The following is a 17,941-nucleotide window of genomic DNA, read 5'->3' on the forward strand; positions in this document are numbered from 1 at the left end:
CCCAGGCCTATCTGTGATTAAACTGATCAGCTTCTGACGGGCATCTGGCAGCAATCCAGTGGTGAATGTCTTTTTAAACTTGATTTCACTAACCATTTCTTTCTAACAAATGGTATCATTATCTGGAATTCAGGATGTTGAATGCTCCTGAATAGACTGTCTACTGCTTATGTGTGCAAACATGTGGTTTTTTTTCTTTTGAACAGTTTATTTAAGGGGTTCTGCTTTTTCAATGTTTTAATTTTTCACAGTCTTTGTGCTAATTGCACAGCATGGGAGAAAAGTAGCATAACAGAATTTTTAAATCAAGTTTGTGGGGTTTTCTGACTTCCCTTTCCTTCACCAAAAGGAGCAATAGTTCAAGTGGCATGGAAGCTATCTCTGTATTCTGAAACTGAAAAACTATGAAAGTTCAATTAAAAATCAAAAGTGGTGGTAATGGTTGTATTTCTTGTGGTCTGTCTCCCAGCTTACATGGAACATTTTAACCCTGATAGGATCAAATTATGCTAGTCCTCTTTGTGGCAGTCGAAAGGGGAATAATTAAGTATTCCTTTAAAAGTTAAAAACTTCCATTTCTTTCTGTTGGTTTGATTGCCAGTTGAGTTGTGTGCATAATTGTCATACAGTTAAAGAAGCCTTTTGTTCTGAAATGTACTGGAGAACTTTATGTACAGCACTAGTAGAAGCCATGAATGACCCTGTAATCTAGTCTTAGTCTAACTAAGACTAACTGGGAGTGGCTGGGATTAAGAAAGATAACGCTGAAGACAATTTAAGGTATCCTAATATTTGTCTTATTAGCTGGTTCTTGTGGATTTAATTTATGTGAGTTATTCTCTGGAGTTCCAGGCATAAATCCTCTCCGGTAGTCAGCTGCAATACCTCCCTGATTCCCTGAGGATGGCAGCCTCATCATGTATACTGTATTACCAGGCATAGTAATTATCTGAAAGTGGTTTTACAGGTGAGAATTAGTCTCTCCTTTCCTGCTGGCCACATCCTTGCTGTTTTTTGTTTGATTTCTTAGGATCTCTTCAGCTGTACCAATAATATTTTTCTCTAAGTGCAGTATCTTTCAGAATAATTATGTATTAAATATGATCTTTGTGGAAGAAACAAATGCAGATCTGCCTTGAAATCAACCCTGATGAAAAATTTTTAAAAGATCAGGTTGTTTATCTGTTTTTTTGTTTAATGCTAAGAATCTAGTTCTGTTTCTCAAATATAGTTTAACAGCAGAAACTACTCAGTTTTAGAAGTTGTATAAAGCTTTGATAGGTTTGATACCAGAATGCTGTGACTTAACAAAGTGATTTGAAAGGCTGTAAAGGAAGTTTTGCTTTATTAAGTTTTATCTTTGTGACAAAGGTTAAAAATAAGACAGAGATGGGACAATTTTTCATGAACTCAAGAATCTGCACTCCAGTGTGAATGCAACCACTGATACATAACCTCAGACATGGTTTGCAGATACAACCAAGAGATGCCAGGGTCTAGAGGATCCTGGACCCTTGATCAAGGTGATTCCCTAAAGGTAACTGCTACCGCATAAATACGAGGAGTAAGTGAGCATTTGTTTTTTCTTCTGCTCCACAACTACAAATCAGAGTGAATTTCTCTCTGGAAAATTTTCTCAGGAAAATTTCTCAGGAAAATTCCTGCTCAGGAAAGGGCAGTGGTATACTCTCTGGGAATGTTTCAAATTTCCTTGGTCTTTGCAATAATAAAACTCTTAGAAACAGCCAAGGCTCTGCCCCTCCCTTGATTTCACTTGATGGCATGGGGGTAGTGCTCAATTTGTGAGGTAATATGTTGGGGAAAGGGCTACGTGAGTGCTGGTCTAACAGGGGACTTGGGCTATTTACAGAGCAGTAAAACCCCTTCCTGTTTTTAAGCCATGGCAAAAGAAGGAGGAAGGAACTACCAGATTTCCAGGCAGGCAGCACAGTGCCTTTGTCCTTTCTTGTTCTCCCCAGTATTTTTCAGCGTTCTGCCCTTCATTCTCCTTTCTCTACCATGTATCAAATTGTGTCATCTGGGGTTATAAGTTTGGATGTAGTTGTGGTTCAAAGACTCAGTAATAAAATTCTCTTTGCAACTTCATTCTGTGAGAATCTGTTAAACATCTCCTATTAGGTGCTGAGAGCTTGATGCAATGTGTGATTGGGATTTTAAATCAAGTTTGTGCAGTGATGCTGTTATTTATAACAAATAATGGTGGAAGGATGTGTAGAATGTCTGAAATGGTGGAGGTGGTTATCTGCAGGTTTGAACCTGTTTCTCTGTTAAAGATTGGGCACAACTGCAGTCTAATGGTCTTTTGACTGGTTTAACCATCTTGAACAATCTTAGAGACTTTTTTTAATGCTCATCCATTTGAAAGCTAATAGTGTAATAGCTTTCCAAAGCAAAAACTCCAAGGAAGTCTTTGGGAATACTTGCTGTTTGCATGATATTTATTTGCAAAATATTTGCACAGTGTATTGTCTGGATTTAACTATACTACTGTTCCATTATGTCTGGGAATTAAAGTAAATTAATTTAGGGGGATTTTGTTGGTTAAATGGACCCTCAGGACTCCATGTTTTTCTCTTCCAATGAGTGATGATGAATTCATCATGTTCTGTTGTAGCATTGGCTAAGTTTCTGAAATTTTGTGTACAAGTGCTTTGAGAGCTGTTGAAAATGATTTTGCTTTCTGTGTTCTAATAATGGAATGGTTTTTCTTTGGTGGAGCTTTATTCACAGCAAATTAATAATTCATAAGGTAGAATATGGCATACAATTTCTGCCTTTCTGCTATTAGCTACCTGTTACTGAAGTTGACTCTGCTATTGGATTGAGTTACAGGATGTGTAGGCAATTGTGCTTTTGCCTGATCCTTCAGGATGGTGAAAATATTTTTGCCTAGAGTATAATGAAAAAGCAAATAGCTCTTCTCATAATCACAAGGAGAAAGACTCACAAAACCTGCATGGATTTTTTGGGAAGGAAGGCACTGAACCCCCTTTACATGCAGTATGGACAGGTGTACCCTGCAGAATGAAATGCAGAGCACTTGCCTGAAATTTATTGCAGCAGTGAGGAGTAGCAGGGGGTTAGTTTTCTTACACCTGGAAGTTGCAATGCACAGTGTAAAACAGTGGAAGCACAAGCTACAATTCTATTCTCCTTTTCTTCCACTGCCCTCCATCATCCAAAACTTCATCCCCCCAAGAGGCTCCCCCTCCAGTCATTGCTGTCTGAGTTAGTAAAACAAAACAGTGTCTGTGCTCCAGAGATGACTGAGATGGAATTAAATTATTACTAGAAAGTAAACAACGCTCTCTTATCTGCAGGGAAATAGCCCTCAGCAGAAATGTTTTGTTTCCTAATTTGACCAATTTACACAAATCAATTTAATGCATCTTTTGCCCTTGCTTTGACATTTGCATTCTCAGACACAGAAGATCCCACCAGCAAGGGGAGAGAAAGCAGCCAGGCAAGGGAAAAGATGCTCAATGCCAGCTTCAAGTACTGAGAAATGTGAGAACTGACATCTGTCTGAGACACTTCTTCCCAAAGTGTGACACACAGAGAAGTCCTCTGTGGGATTTAGCAGGGGAATGTGTTGTGATACAGGAACAGCTGGTTACAAATACAGATAGCAGGCTTGAAAACACAAGCAAAAGGAAACCTGTGCTAAGCTGGCTACTGTTTTCTTCCGAATAATTTTCTAATCAACTGTATGGGTAAAAGTAAGTTCTTTGGTTATTAAATTGATTCTTCTGGTATTTATTTAATTTATATAGGTTTTGCTTTCAGCTTATTACAAGTATCTGGTCCCTCCCCTACCATTACTTCTCCTTCCAGTCAAAGCATTTACCAGCTTTTGTAATAAATTTTTGCCTTTTTTTTAGGCTTTAAAAAAGCATACATTTTTATTTTGCTTTGTGCTGTGATAGATGAGTTTGTCAGCCACCATCAAGATAGATCCATAACCGGTTAATATGCTTCTGATCTGAGAAGGCATTAGAGATTAGTCTAAGCATCTTGATCATATGAATTTTCTCATTGGAGGTGGAAGGAAGCTTAGCAGGGGCCCCATGGACCCAGCCTTGGTCACAGTTTTACAGCATAGAACCAGAAACGGCTCTTTTAGACTTTACAGCTTAATTAAATTCTTCATATCATGTGTAACAGGTGGGATTTGGGGGAAGGGTGTGTATACAGGCAGTGGAGGGGGCCCCAACCAAATTTTTACCACTTCTTGTTCCAGCAGTTTGGGTGAGTCTTAACATAGATGTGGATTCACCAGATGATTCTGCCATGCTCTTTGGTGTTTTGGGATAGGGTAGGATTGGACTGGGTAGGCATGCAACATGCTTCTTGAAAGACTCTTTCATGAAAGGCCCTGAAGCAGCAGGGGGATTCAATCAGATGGCTCTTCCAGGTTGTACTGAAGGGTTAAATGCTGCTGGTAAGGGTTTATGCCACTGGGCACAAGCATTGCAAATCAGGAGATACTTTTCAGACCACTGGGGAACTGTTCCATATAACTAGTGCTTCCAAGCCTTGCACAAAGGTGGAGATCAAAAGTTATGAAGCAGCCAAGTCAATAAAAGAAATTAAAACAGAATAATGGCAGCAAGGCAGGGGAAAAGAAAAAAGTGTATTTAGTGTGGCACAGTCCAAGGACATTGGGCTGGATGGAACATCAGGCTTTGAACCAGGAAGTGTTTCAGTGGAGCAGGCTTTGGATTCCCTATTATATTTGTGTTAAAATGAAAGCTGGACGTACTGCTGAAAGATCATTTGCTTCAGGACACTTGCAAGACTTTGAAATCTACCTAACTGTTAAAATCTCTTAACAGAGGTTTAATTTCTCGTTTTCAACAAAACTCCTTAAATACAAAGAACAGACGGCTTGGTTGAGATATTAAGAGATCCAAGCAAATTCATATGTGTGGAAAATACTTGCATGGCAACTGTAGAACAAGGAGAAGGTATTTTATGTGTAGGGAGGATACTTCAGTGGTGGAAGCGGGGATCATGAGTACTTGTGGGGATTTTAGTTTTAATTGGTTGTTTTTTGGATGTTGTTTTGTTGTATGAGTTTCTTTGTTTGTCTGGGGGTTTTTTGGTTTTCAGTTTGGTTTTGGTTGGGTTTTTTTGCTTTTTTTTGTTTTTATTAGTTTGCTGGTTTGCTTTTGGTTTGTGGGTTTTTGGGGAGTTTATTTTTTAGTAGCTGTTGGGGTTTTTTTTGGCAGGGGGGTGTTTTGGTGGGGGTTTTGTTGGTTGGTTGGGTTTTTTTAGTTTGGTTTGTTTTTTTTCTATTAAATAAGAACCATGAATTTAATCTTGCAAGGAACAAGCATTGCTTTACCAGAACTTGTTGCTTTCTAGCATGGAGAGTATAGGTGTGAAGACTGGAGCCAAGGAATGTAAGGAATTGGAAACTTGCCCTTTTTAGATGTCCAGTACCTGTAATTTTTTTGTTCTAAAACAACTTACATGAACCCAGGGAGATTTAAGTTGGAAGGAATTCTTGCCCTTCTCCCAACTCCATCAGATCTGCAAATTGCAGAGTTCTCCACACACATATTTTAAGATGTGTGGGTCTGTGGTCTGTACGTGTTCACCCGTGGCTTGACTTGGATCTGAAAAGCTTGTTGAGCTCAGGCTTTTATGCAGAGTGGTTTGAGGCTAATGGGAGAAAAAGCAGACCACTGAGCTCAAGAGGTGGTCTGCAGGTCAGACCTCCACATTTCCAATGCCACAGGTCGGATTTATAGTGTAGGGGTAAGCACACACCACAGCACAGGAATGTGCTTCTACAGCTAGATTGTCCCATTACACCCACACCTCACTTCACAAAGTGAAGACAAAAGGTGTTTATAGCTATGGTAGATCAGAAGACAGTGCAAGTGGGTTGGAGGCATGGCAGTGATTTAATCAAAGAGCCACAAACCTGTACATGTGAGCAGCATTCTTGTCAAGTGTGTTCACAGATGTCACTTTGCTTATCAAAATGAAGTTGTGTTAAGGGAAAGCAGAACTTCTTCAGGGAAATTCCCTCTACCTGTGAGACTTGGGAGTTCATACAGGCTGAGTTAAAGCCCCATTTCCCAGAGTACAATCTGATAGTCTGTGTTGGTTGGTAGCAGGCAGCAGCTTAATAAGGCATGTAATGTTAAGGAATTGAAAGATAAAAAGACTGAGGTAGTCATAAACATGTTGATGGAAGTGGTGTGTGTCCAGCCATGAGCTGCAATCAACAGAAGTCACATCAGTCAGCTGCAAGGAGACCTGTAAACACATTGGGGTAATTTGCCTCAAGGCCAGTGTTTTACAGAGTAAATAACAGAGGAATGACTTGTCTGAGGAGAGTTAGCTGCTGTTGTACATCAGACTGGAGACCATGCTAGAACATGGAAGTGTAGTTTTGTTTTATTATGTTGCATCACTAGCTATTGCTCAAAACTCTGACTTCTTTGGGCTGTCTCAGTTGTTTGTTCCTGTAACTTTATATTAACAGGTAGTGATGAAATTCTTCTTAAATTGATGAGGGATAGTCACAATAGACAAAACCCATCTGTCTCTATGTGTATGTTTGGGGTGATGTGGCAAATACAGGGGGCTAAAAGGATGCAGTTCTTAAATGTGTGGTGGTAAATTGTGATTGAGGAAATTGTACTTTACAAGTACAGTGCGCTTAAGCTTTGATTAAGATTGAGGAAATTACTTACGGAATAATATGCTATATAATAATAATAATATGGAATAAATGGCACTAGCATTGTTTTCTGGAGAGGACTGGCAGAGGTGAAAGGTAGACAAGTAGGTACCAGATTCATTTAAAAACAACTAAGGAATGGGACACAAAACAAACAACCATATGAAGTCAGCGTTGAAAGCAAGTGTTAAAAAATTTCAATGCAAAGCTATTTGTGTTGAATTTTTCTTCTTTTGTACATATCAATGCACCTAAATTAAAGAAAAAGACCAAATGTAACAAATTGAGCACTTCTTGCCTGGAAAAGATGTATATTTAGGTTTGGGGGTTTTTTGCCATTTCACTGAAAACTATCTTTGTGCTCACTGTGATCCAAAAGTCTCAGACTATCTTTGCCACCAAGATCCAATTTTGCTCCTCAGGGAAAAAAAAAAAGTCCTTACAACTGTTTTCTTTTATTACACTAGTCTGTTATTTAACTATTACAGAAGGAACACCAAAAAACCTAAACCCCATCCTTTTCTAAAAGCTAAAACATTCTTGACATTTTAGCTCTTGAAGAGTGATTTATGTTATCCTAAATCAGTCTCCTTGATACTAATCAATACTTTCTCTCAGTTTTAAAACAGGAAATAGCTTCAGTCTGTGTTTAAATCCTGCAACGTCTCATGTCATGACCTTTTAGTAGTTTGTTCCTTTTCTCCCCCTATCCCAGTTTTTCCTTATTTTCCTTCTCACAAAGGCCCCTCAGCTTGTCCTTGGATTTTTACTGAGCAGTGGAAGCTGTAGATATTTCAGTTCCTGCTTTGGGGTACATCTATCTTAGAGGTTTCCTGTGCCTGCTTTGTCACCTTCTTTGGCCTTTCCCTTTGCTTTTCTTCTCATATCATGCTGTACTTTTCTGAACTACTCATTTTCTCACATCCACTTCAGCCCTGGGGTACAGGCTTCTGGTAGTCTGAAAGCCTGCTGTTCCATCTGTGGGGATAATGAACTCCTTGACACCAGCTGTATAAATCTCTGTTAAAGGCAGTAGTGTCAAGGCAGTAGGAGCACGTGGGAGATTAATTTTGTGTCCAGCCAGGCAGTATGGGCATCCAGTGACGCTGTGCATCAGGAAGTGGGAAGTCTGTATTTCCTTGTAGCATTCTGTTCAATAATTCAGTGGTGTTAAATCCATTGCTGAAGGGACACTTGGTATCTCTCCATTGGTTTTCATTTGTTTCATTTGGAGACCTGACAAACTAAAAGGACTGGAGGACTATTAGTCTTAGCTGACTAGACATGTATTGTACATAACTTTAACAGACCTTGGCATAATTAACAGGATCTTCTAGGAGGGGCCCAAGGGCTAAACTGGCCAGGATATCAGGCTTAGCTTTTTCAGACATTGAGAGTGGAGGCTTCTGGCAGGGCAACTGTCTGACAGGATACTGGTGCAGTGAGGAATGCTGGTGTTAATATATTCATTCATGGACCAGAATAAAAAGATGGTACTGCTGCACTTCTGGGGTTGTTTTTTTTTCTTTTTGGTGCAGATATTTACTGTCTTTATGAACAGAATTTTTTTTTTTTAAAAAAAAAGCACAGAAGAAATGTCTGCTAACTTACTGTCTTTTTATTCCTTTTTCTTTCCCTACAAAGATATTTGTGGGGATTTTTTTTTAAGAGAGCTGAGTCTCATGAGTGCTGTCCTCAAGTTCAGTTTCCTGGTTGAGAATCTGCATACGGTAATGTAATATTCTTCTCCAGGAAAGATTTTTATGGCATATGTAAATGAAATAAGACCAGCCCCTGGTGGTATTGACAGGATGCTGAGAAGGAAGCTGACTGTGTGTTAACGTGCTTGCAGCTTAGGTCATTCTCACCGAACCCTGCAGCTCTGTGAGGTTCAGCTGCTCGGTGGAGATGACTTCTCATTCTTTCAGTGACCCTTTGTAAAATACTCTTTCATTAATGAGAAATATTTTTTTTACAGACATCTCTTCCCTAAACTGTAGATGATACTGAATTGGATGTGTAATAGTTGTGTTTATACAGGCATAATTAAAGAAATGTGAGCAGGAATTCAGCCAATATCTGGTGTAAACATTACAATGGAAATAATCACTTTCTTTTGTGATCATTCAATTCTCTGGATCAAACTGACTTCTCCATATTTCAATCCCTTTGGGACTGGTGTGGTTTCCTTTACTTAAACTTTCAGAGAAACTTTGATTTCTATCAATTTCTTTGTTTTAAAAGTCATGAGTTTTAGTGGGAAAGGGGTGAGATTCCAGGAGACAGCAAACATAACTGGAACATGGATGTGCCAAAGCAGTTTCTGGCCTTGCTGTGGCATTAGATGTATTGCCCTTTTAAAAAGTTGTATTTTGTGCTAACAACTTGGTTTAAAGAAACTTTCTAGTTCTCTTTCCAGAACAGGAGAAAAATGTTCTTGACAAAACTGATCCTCAACATCTTATGTTGTACTTGATGAAATGTGGTGTTAGTTGGTAGATTTCTTCCAGAACTCATCAAGCTCCCTAATTTCACAGCTGGAAGATTCCTTGGGATTTTGGTGCACTGAGAAGAGTATTTGTTTCCTATATCCAGGAAGCTGTAAGCTATTTGTCTGCTTTCCATAGTGCTGTGTTGAAAGCAAAGCTTCTCACAGGTTCTTTTCCCTTTTAATGAATATGTGTAGCAGAAGGAAAAATATCCTTCAGTGGAGTTGTTTCCACCAAGTATTCTGGTTTAGAAAGTTGGGAATAAAGCTGAGAAACTTCTGTCAAGCAAAACAGTAGCAAGGAAGACAAATAGGAAATTGTACGTAGCAGGAAAATCTAGTTTGTCTGATGCAAATTTTGTTCTGTCAGGGGTAGATTGAAGAGCCCTTTGACATTTATTCAGATGGAGTAATGACCATTCAAACTAATGTAACTCCACTAACTTGGAAATCTTTCAGTTCTGTAGTGGTACCCAGCATTTTGTTATAGAATACTTCCAGAACAGTTTATAATGAGACACTTGCAGGCCACATGTTCTGACTGTCCTCTGCCTTGTACCAAAACTGCTGTCCTCTCATTCTTCTCTCCAGTCAGCGGTGACTCTTAGCCCTCACCTCATCAGGTGTTACCATGCATTTGAGTTACACAGTGTATTTGCTGTTAGCATTCGTTTCAAGTAAAAATAATGATATTATCTGGGATAATTGGTAAAATACAGTTTAAATGTTTTTGCTGATTTTAAGACTGCTTTTTATACTAAAGGATAATTCAAGAATGGTTAAGGAGAAATATTTGGTATCTTTTTGCGTGTACATGATGTCTGACTGAGTCCTTGTGGGGGAAAAATCTTGGTGTAATTAGATCTTTGTTATCCTCTCCTGTGAGAGCTCCCTGGAATTTTGCTCTCTATCACTTTGTGTTTCCTGTTTGCTTTGCCTTCTGGAAGAGTGTTGGCTCAAATAGGTATTTAAGACAACTGCCACCCAAGAAGCAAAGGAACAAAAGTATCAGTAAATACCTAAGTACATAGAAGAAGAATTTAATTCTCCTTGTTAGCTGTCTGAAGTTTCAGGAGTAGCAGTAGCTGTGCTTCACTATTTTTCTCCTGTGCTTTTCATTTCTCGAGAGTTTCCTTGGTACTAATGGCTAAAGTCTGTTAAAGGCTGAGTATTCTTTTAAAAATGTTCCATTGTTGTTGCATGTCCTCCTTGTCTCTCTGTGGTATACATGCAGTGAAATGGAATTCACAAGAAAATTTTCATTTTCTTGGTAGCTGATTATTCAATTAGAATTTGTTATCTTGTGATATTTTTGTTAAAATCTGTATAATGCTGTCATAAGATTGGATTCTTAAAAGTTGTTGCAGCCTTCAAGTGTCTCACACCTGAGGAGTTGCTTAAGCCTAGAACAGAGCAGTAGCAAAAGGGGCCCTGCAACACAGAAGTTTCATAAATGACCTACTCTCTGCCAGATATGGAAGAGGCAAAATATGAGGTAAGGGGATGATAGATCAAGCATAGGAATCCAGAAGTTTTATGAAAAGGCTGGCTTTTCTCTTTTGTGAACACCCCCCTTCTGAGAAAGACAACGGAGTAAAAGAAGACACCATGTTCAAAAATACTGCAACTTTTCAAAATTTCTTATATGTTTAAGATATTCTATATTTTTTTCCAAGTTGCTATATGCTGTCAGTGGTAACTGATTTCTTTTTGACTAGGAGAAAAATGTGTAGAAAAGCAGGCTGTCAGGATTTCAATTCAAAGGGGTAAGGGGGTCATTGTACATTATGTTTCACTGCACAAACTGCTATCCAGTCCACTGCAGTTCTAGAAGTAGAAGGCAGAGCTTTTCTCTTTCAAGAGATTTTTAGTAGGCTATCTCCAAACTTTATGGATGACATTGCAGTTACAGCTGTTCTTTAGTGGGAAATCCATATGGAAACTTATATTTGCAGTAGTTGTCAGCTAATGATCTTAAGGCTGCTTTCCTATGAGAGTATCAGTGTTGGACCAGACCCAATCTAATCCAGTTTTTTGGTTTTAAACCGTGACCAGTAGTGAGTGCCTTGGGAATATGTGTATAATTAGTGAATGAAACCTCTGTTGCCAGCAGCTGTATCTCCATCTTGTTTTCACAATCCTTCATTGATCTTTTTTCGTTCATAATTTTTAAATCTTTTTCTCTGAATGTGCTTAAATTCTAATCTCAATCAGCAGTTAGTTCTGTAATCTCACCCTGGACAGAGGGTGTTATGTACTGTGTAAAGGAAGTATTTTCATTTCCTTTTAAATCTCCCTGCTAATGTCATTGGATGCCATCAAGTTCTTGCATTTGGAGAAGTTAAGAATAATCATACTCTGACTGCTTTTCTTTCCCCTTTTCCTCCCCAAAAAATATGCCTTCAGTGTATTGACTTTTAATTGACTTCTTCAGACAGACGGTCCTTGTTTGAAAGGACTTCCACATTTTTGTTCTTCCCTGCCTCCCTTTCTTTTTTTGTTTGCTGGTCTGGTTTGGGCTTTTGATTTTTGTCTTTTTCACTTCTCGTTCATTTTTTCTGATTGAGAGAAAAGGGCTGCCACTAAAGAGTAGGACACACAGTGGATTTGTGCATTTGCATAACAGAGAGTTGTGTAATTTATATTTTGTGGGTTTATAAAGTTGTTGTCTTTATCGTCCTAGGGGAGCAATTTCCTTACACAAAGCTGAGAGTCCTAGATCCAGAAATATGATTCATTCCAAAGCCTGCATAACAACTGAAGTGCTGAGGGCCTGTAAACATATGGCTTCTAGCTGGTCACCTCCAAGGTGAGACCAGGACTGAGATTAATGAGTAGCTTTTTGCCTGAATTTATCTGAGATGTGTGAAGTAGGCCTCCATATGTGTAAATGCTTCAGAGGAATGGCTTTGGTGTGCATACTGAAGGCACCACATGAAGCAGGCTTATGCTAAGGGTCCTCTTTAGACTGTGGAAGTTTAAAACCAAAGCATTTCCCTTCCTCCTGCCTGCCTGAAATCAGGTGTAGGTAAGGTGTGCTACTCATCTCCCATTGTGCCACTAGAAGAAGAAAGAACAGTGGATCTTGATTTCTAAATCCTATTCCTGTTGTTGTGTATACCAGTTATCCAGAGAGAAAAATATCTTCCTCTCCTCTAGCTTTATGCCTGTCCCCTGAAGTGGATTTAGTAATCTGTCTGTACCTAAAGAAACAATTCATTTATCCTTTTGTGTTTTGTTCATCTGGGACATGGTCAGTTAAATATAACCAGAGATTTGTTTTCCTATTAGTTAAATAACTTCCAATTAGAGAGTAGGCATCAGGTAAGAAAAAACTGAACCCCAGAAGGGTAGAACATAACACATTTCAGCCAGATTTTGTACTACTTCTGGCACACTTGAAAGAGTCAAACACCATTGGTTCAGGTTTGGTTTTGTGTGTGTATCTTAGTATTCTTCTGTGAACACTACAGCAGCTGAGTAAAGAAACAGGGTATTTGGACTAGTGGTGGAAAGCTGAAAATGTCTTCCCTAAAGTAATGCCACAGAAGTTTGTCACTGAAATCTCTCTAGTGAAAGAATGTTGGAAGAAAGGTGAGTCAGTGAAATGGAAGAAAGAAGAAGGAATTTTAAGTAGCATAAAAAGGGAAGTGAGAGGTCAGGTTTGTTTTCTCTAATTATGATTTCAGGAGAGTAACTGGCTGCAAAATTAGTTAATTATCTTGTGTTTATTGTAAACTCCTATGCTTTTTCTGAAGACTCCAGAAGTGCTTTTGCTTCATAAATCAAGTTAAATCAAAGAGCTTTCATTATATTACAGAGCTCTATAAATTGATGTCACAACTTGAGAAAAACACTTTTATCTGCAAGCACTTAAGAACACTGTCACTTTCAGAACCATGCAAGACATTAGTAGCTGGCTTGTTCAACTCCTTTCAGCTTTCATGCTGACACATACCATATTGAAGACATGGGTTGTTTGTATAATACTTGGTTTGATCTTTTTTCGTGGTACTTTCAGTACTGTTGAATCAATCAAAGGAAGTTATTGCTCTGTTGGGCATTAGCATACATTTAGATATTTCTGTATTAAGAGCTGTTCACAGAGGAAAAGGCTTTCATGTCAAAGGGAGAGTAAACAGTATGACTGCCGCTGCTTTGAGCTGTGCTGTTCCTTCTGACCCATGTGTATTTGAAAGCAAGCCTGTTTGTACTAACAATTATTCCATTTTGGGCCACGTTGTCATGAAAGGGTCCCTCTTCTCCCTCCTTAGTTTGAATTTTCAGTTCCTTTAGTCTTTAGCAACTCCATGAATGCTGCAGATGGGGAAAGGACTCTCAGTTGCTCTTGTGATGGCTTGCTTCATTCATTGATTAGCATGCACAGCTGAGTTAACTTCTTTAGCTCCTGCTGCATGATCTGCTGGGAATAGTAATGCTAAGACAGTTGTTAATGCTGAATATTCATAATTCGTGCATGACATGTGGATGTAGCTTCCCTTGGAAACTTTTTCACATGAACTTATGGGGAAAACCCAGTTCTACAGAGGACTGACTAATCATCTGGACCTTTTACAAGCCTCATTAAATTCCATGAAGGATTAGTTTTTTGAATGGGTTTGTAGTGATTACTGTCAGCTACTAAATTGAGTAAAGAGCCACTTAAAATGCATCTGTGCCTCTTCTAATGTCTTACTTAATGCTGTTTTATAAATGTCACAGATAAGTAGTGAAGCACAGGAAGGAATAGGAACGAATAAAAGTGTGTCTGAGATATAAATGACTGGGAAATCTTACTGTAGAAGTTAGCATTGGCTGTGATAATTATGGCCCAGTGTAATTAAAAAAGCTTTTGTTTTTCTTGAACCCTCTGTGTTTTGGTCAGCCTTACTTGTAAATATATGTGACATTGCATTTAAGAAGATTACAACTCAAATACATATGCTTAAGCTTCATAGAAAAATAGGGCTAACAGTCAGTTTTCAGTTCTCCTACTTATTCATGCTTAGTTTTCTTAAATTGCAAGAATTAGATCTAGTTCTTATTTTCCTTTATCTAGCAAAGGTAAGGGAAAGAAACTAGAAATGTCTGTTGCTACAAAGTCTTTCTTTGAGAAGCAGGTTATGATCAGACATTATGAACTAATGAGAGGACAATGTTAATTTTTGCTTGGTTTGGAAATAGTAATGTGGCGAGTGCTAAAAATATGAGTGCTTGAGAGCAGACCATCTTGGAAACAACCTTTACCATGTGGAAGTTTTTGCTGGATCAGAGCAGCTTCTGTTGAGTCTACACTGGCTGTCTAGCTTTCTCAAGAGGTATGTTTATTTCTTCTGATGGATTTATGCCAAATGTTTTGGGTATTTTTTTAACTGAAAAGTCTATGGCATAAAAATAACTAAGAAATTTTATAGTGTCTACCCAAAGAGCTGTTAACTTAGAAGTTGCCAAGTCTAATGTATCCACTGCTAAAATATAAAAATTTAAAGTTAAAGAAATTATGCAGAAAGTTATTTATATGACTTCTATACTGGTGGGTTATTCAGGCAAGAGAAAGGGAGTGATGTGATGGTGCTGATGGATGAGGAAAAGGCAAGGCTGGAAGGAGAAGAATGTTTACCTGGGGAAGATGCTCCAATAACATGGGATGATGACTATATGCAGGGGAAGGAGGTGAGGTCACTTTTCTACTGCAGTGCCCAGTTATGCTGTGTCTCACTGGAGACCTTCAGCACAGAAGGCAGCATGTGTGCTAAGTGAGCTTGTTTGAAACCCAGGCCTCACTGTGTGACAGAATCACATGGGAACCCTCTTCAGGGGCTGTTTCAGTCTTCTAGTAGAGAAGAGCCTCTGTTGTTGCTAAACTGAGATTTCAGGTGTAGGTCTAGGTGTTTTCAATCTGTGGCCATTAGCACAAGAGTTTCCTTGTTGTGACAGGAAACTCGTCAGGTAACTCTGTGTTATGCAGTAGTACAGTGTTGTTAAACTGCCCCCGACCTGCACAAGCCCAGCTGACACAACCTCCTCTTACAGGGTATGTATTTTAGACCCCACACCGCCAGTCATTCTCTGCTGGGCTCTTCACAGTGCTGTAGATGTGCTGAGTGCTCACCTGTGCTGAGAAGAGGACTGATAATAGCTTATGTCTCTCTCCTGGTCTCACTTGTGTCCTGGTTCACTTCCTAGTGCATGGTGTGCCTTGATCGCACTAAAGGTGTTTTTCTGCCTCACACAGAACCTGATGCCCACCATAACCAGATTATGGGCTGACCATTTCCAAGCCTGCATTACTACATGGGGTTATTCTTTTCCAAGATGTGGCATTTCATCCTCTCTGTCTGAACTCTGAGAGGCTTGTTAGCACAATCCCTGATTTTCTGAAGGTTCCTTTCAGTAAAAGCCCTTTGCTTCCTTGTAATCCAGACCCCCTAGTTCAGCATCATCTTCAGACCTGCTGAGGGTGTCCCTTTGGTCAGCATCTGGGTTACTGACAATGTTGAGCAGGATGGAACCTCATGGTACCGTTGCCATTTCGACACTGAATATTTATCCTTATTCCTGTGAACTTTTATTCTATATGAAGTATGATGTATTAGTTATGTCTCTAATATGTTAAAACTGTCAGGTCCTCAAGCTAATTGCTCTGCCCTGCACCAACGTGTTAGTTTGTGTTTGGGGTTTTATTTTTACTGAACAAGGCAAACAAAAATAAAATCTGTACTCCTAAAAATTAAATGGCAGGGCATCTACATACTATTATACCCAAGTGCATGTTGAGAATAAGCAGTTTCTCTATTCTGTGTAAATTATTTGGATTATTTTTACATTCAGAAAATTTAGGAATTTAGTTTCTTTGGCATTCAATGTGTTTTTACAGGTTTTTTTAATCCAAATTGCTAACTTTGATTTTTAAGTTACAGTCAAGTAAAGTTTAAAGGTAATTAGTAGTTTGTGATCTTGATGGTTTTCCATTATACTCATGGGAGGGTTGGTCATATAATCTCTCTCCATCTTCATGGAATGAGTGTTTTGAACACTTTCATGTTAGGCTAGAGTAGCTGTGACCTCCTGGAGTTTTGTGGTTTTGATTATACCTTGAACATCACTGCCAGCAAGCTCTTGGCAAGGCTGCTCTGACCCTGCTTGGAGAAATGGGGTGCAGAGAATTGTATAGATGTGTACGAAGTGCAATAACTTTTTAAATCTTAGCTTAATAAAAGGTCATGCCCTGAGAATGTGTGCTGGTAGCCCAGGAAGACAGTCAAGCCTTTTTGGTTGTGCCATGAGAACTCTTATGGTGGATTCTTATATGCTGTTGTCGTTACCAAAGCAATTGGCACATCTGATTTTAGGAGGCTTGAGATCAGCATCTTGTGTATCGCCCCATGCCATCCCCCTCTGCCTCCCAGGCTCTCAGGCACAGTTTGTTTAAAGGTGCTGTGTGCATACCCTGTATCCTGCAGTGCAGACCAGCCTGTAGAAGGCATTTGTCTTATGTCTATTGAGCCTGTAGAATTTGAGCATTTTTCACATTACCACATCTGTGTTCCACTTATCTTGAGATCTTGCCTTCCAGTTGCCAGGTCTTATTTGAACATGGGGCTCGTTTTTTACCTTAATACCTGTTTGGCTATAGGATTTTTCAGTTTGTTGTATTTGAAAATGAATTGCTGTTACCTGAATTTTGCTGATATGTGAAACATACCAACTTCTATCATATCCTAGAGAGATTTTAGTGAACTTAGGCTTTCAAATCTTAGCTTTTAACTACAAGATAAAACAAAATGCGCTGTGTAAATTGACCATTGACTGCATGCTGCTATAAAAGGCATATTATTAAGTCAGGTGTGAGTGCATAGGCTCAAAGCTGTTCTCTAGACAGAAGTTACTGTAAGCTGACCTGCTTTTCATGGCTGGATTTTAAAAAGAAAGCATCAGCTTAGCTGTACTGATATGCTCTGGTACACATGGAGAATATCCTATCTGACTCACAAAAGCTGCTTTTCTGTTTCCTTTACAGCCCACAAGTTTTTCAGCATGGGCAACTCATAATTTTTCCTCCCAGGTTTTTTGCTTCTAATCTTGCTTAAGTCATGAAGAGCATCAGCGCGTACTGTTCAACTTCAAACAATTCCTTTTTTGTCTCAATTTTTATGGTATCTTTTAAAGGAGATGTTTCATGTGGTCTGGCTTATTTAGCTCTTTGAGTTGTAGCTGAGGCTGTAGGTGACCTAGGTGTTACATTAGCAATAAATAATAAGGTAGCTCAGTCTGATTCTTCAAATTCCATTGATGCTTGCAACTTGGATGTGGTCAAATTCAGTATTGCTGTGGCACTGCTGATCTGAAGAAGCTCAGTGCTTAAAAATCATTGTAGCAGTGGAAGAACAACTCTCTTCTAAGGCTGATATGGTGAAGAAGTGTATGTGGAAGAAATGTGCTGGTACTTCACACTGCCTATCAGTTGCCCAACAGTTCACCTTGAAAGACCACAAGTTAATAGGAAAGGGCTCATTATAATGCCTGCTGAAATGTTTCAAAGCTGGTTTTCTGTCCAGGCAAGAAGGTCCTTTAGGCAAAGTCCTTCTGCCAGCTTTCAGGAGATAGTTGACATAAATGCAGTCTCTATGTTTTTTCAAAGCTCCCTATGTATAATTATTCCTGTGTCTATCTTTATTGGCTTAAGTAAAAAGGGTGGTGGAAGACATGATTCCTCTTGGCAACCTAGTACTCAT

The 17,941-nt window shown here is 39.0% G+C and overlaps 1 protein-coding gene across 28 annotated transcripts in view; it reads left to right on the forward strand.

Moving 5' to 3' along the window:
- ATP8A2 (ATPase phospholipid transporting 8A2) overlaps nucleotides 1–17,941 on the forward strand; it is a 314,521-nt gene that overhangs the window by 137,362 nt on the left and 159,218 nt on the right. The window lies entirely within an intron of this gene.

This window comes from Cyanistes caeruleus, chromosome 3 (assembly GCF_971803275.1).
Source record: "Cyanistes caeruleus chromosome 3, bCyaCae1.hap1.1, whole genome shotgun sequence".
Taxonomy (NCBI): Eukaryota; Metazoa; Chordata; class Aves; order Passeriformes; family Paridae; genus Cyanistes; species Cyanistes caeruleus.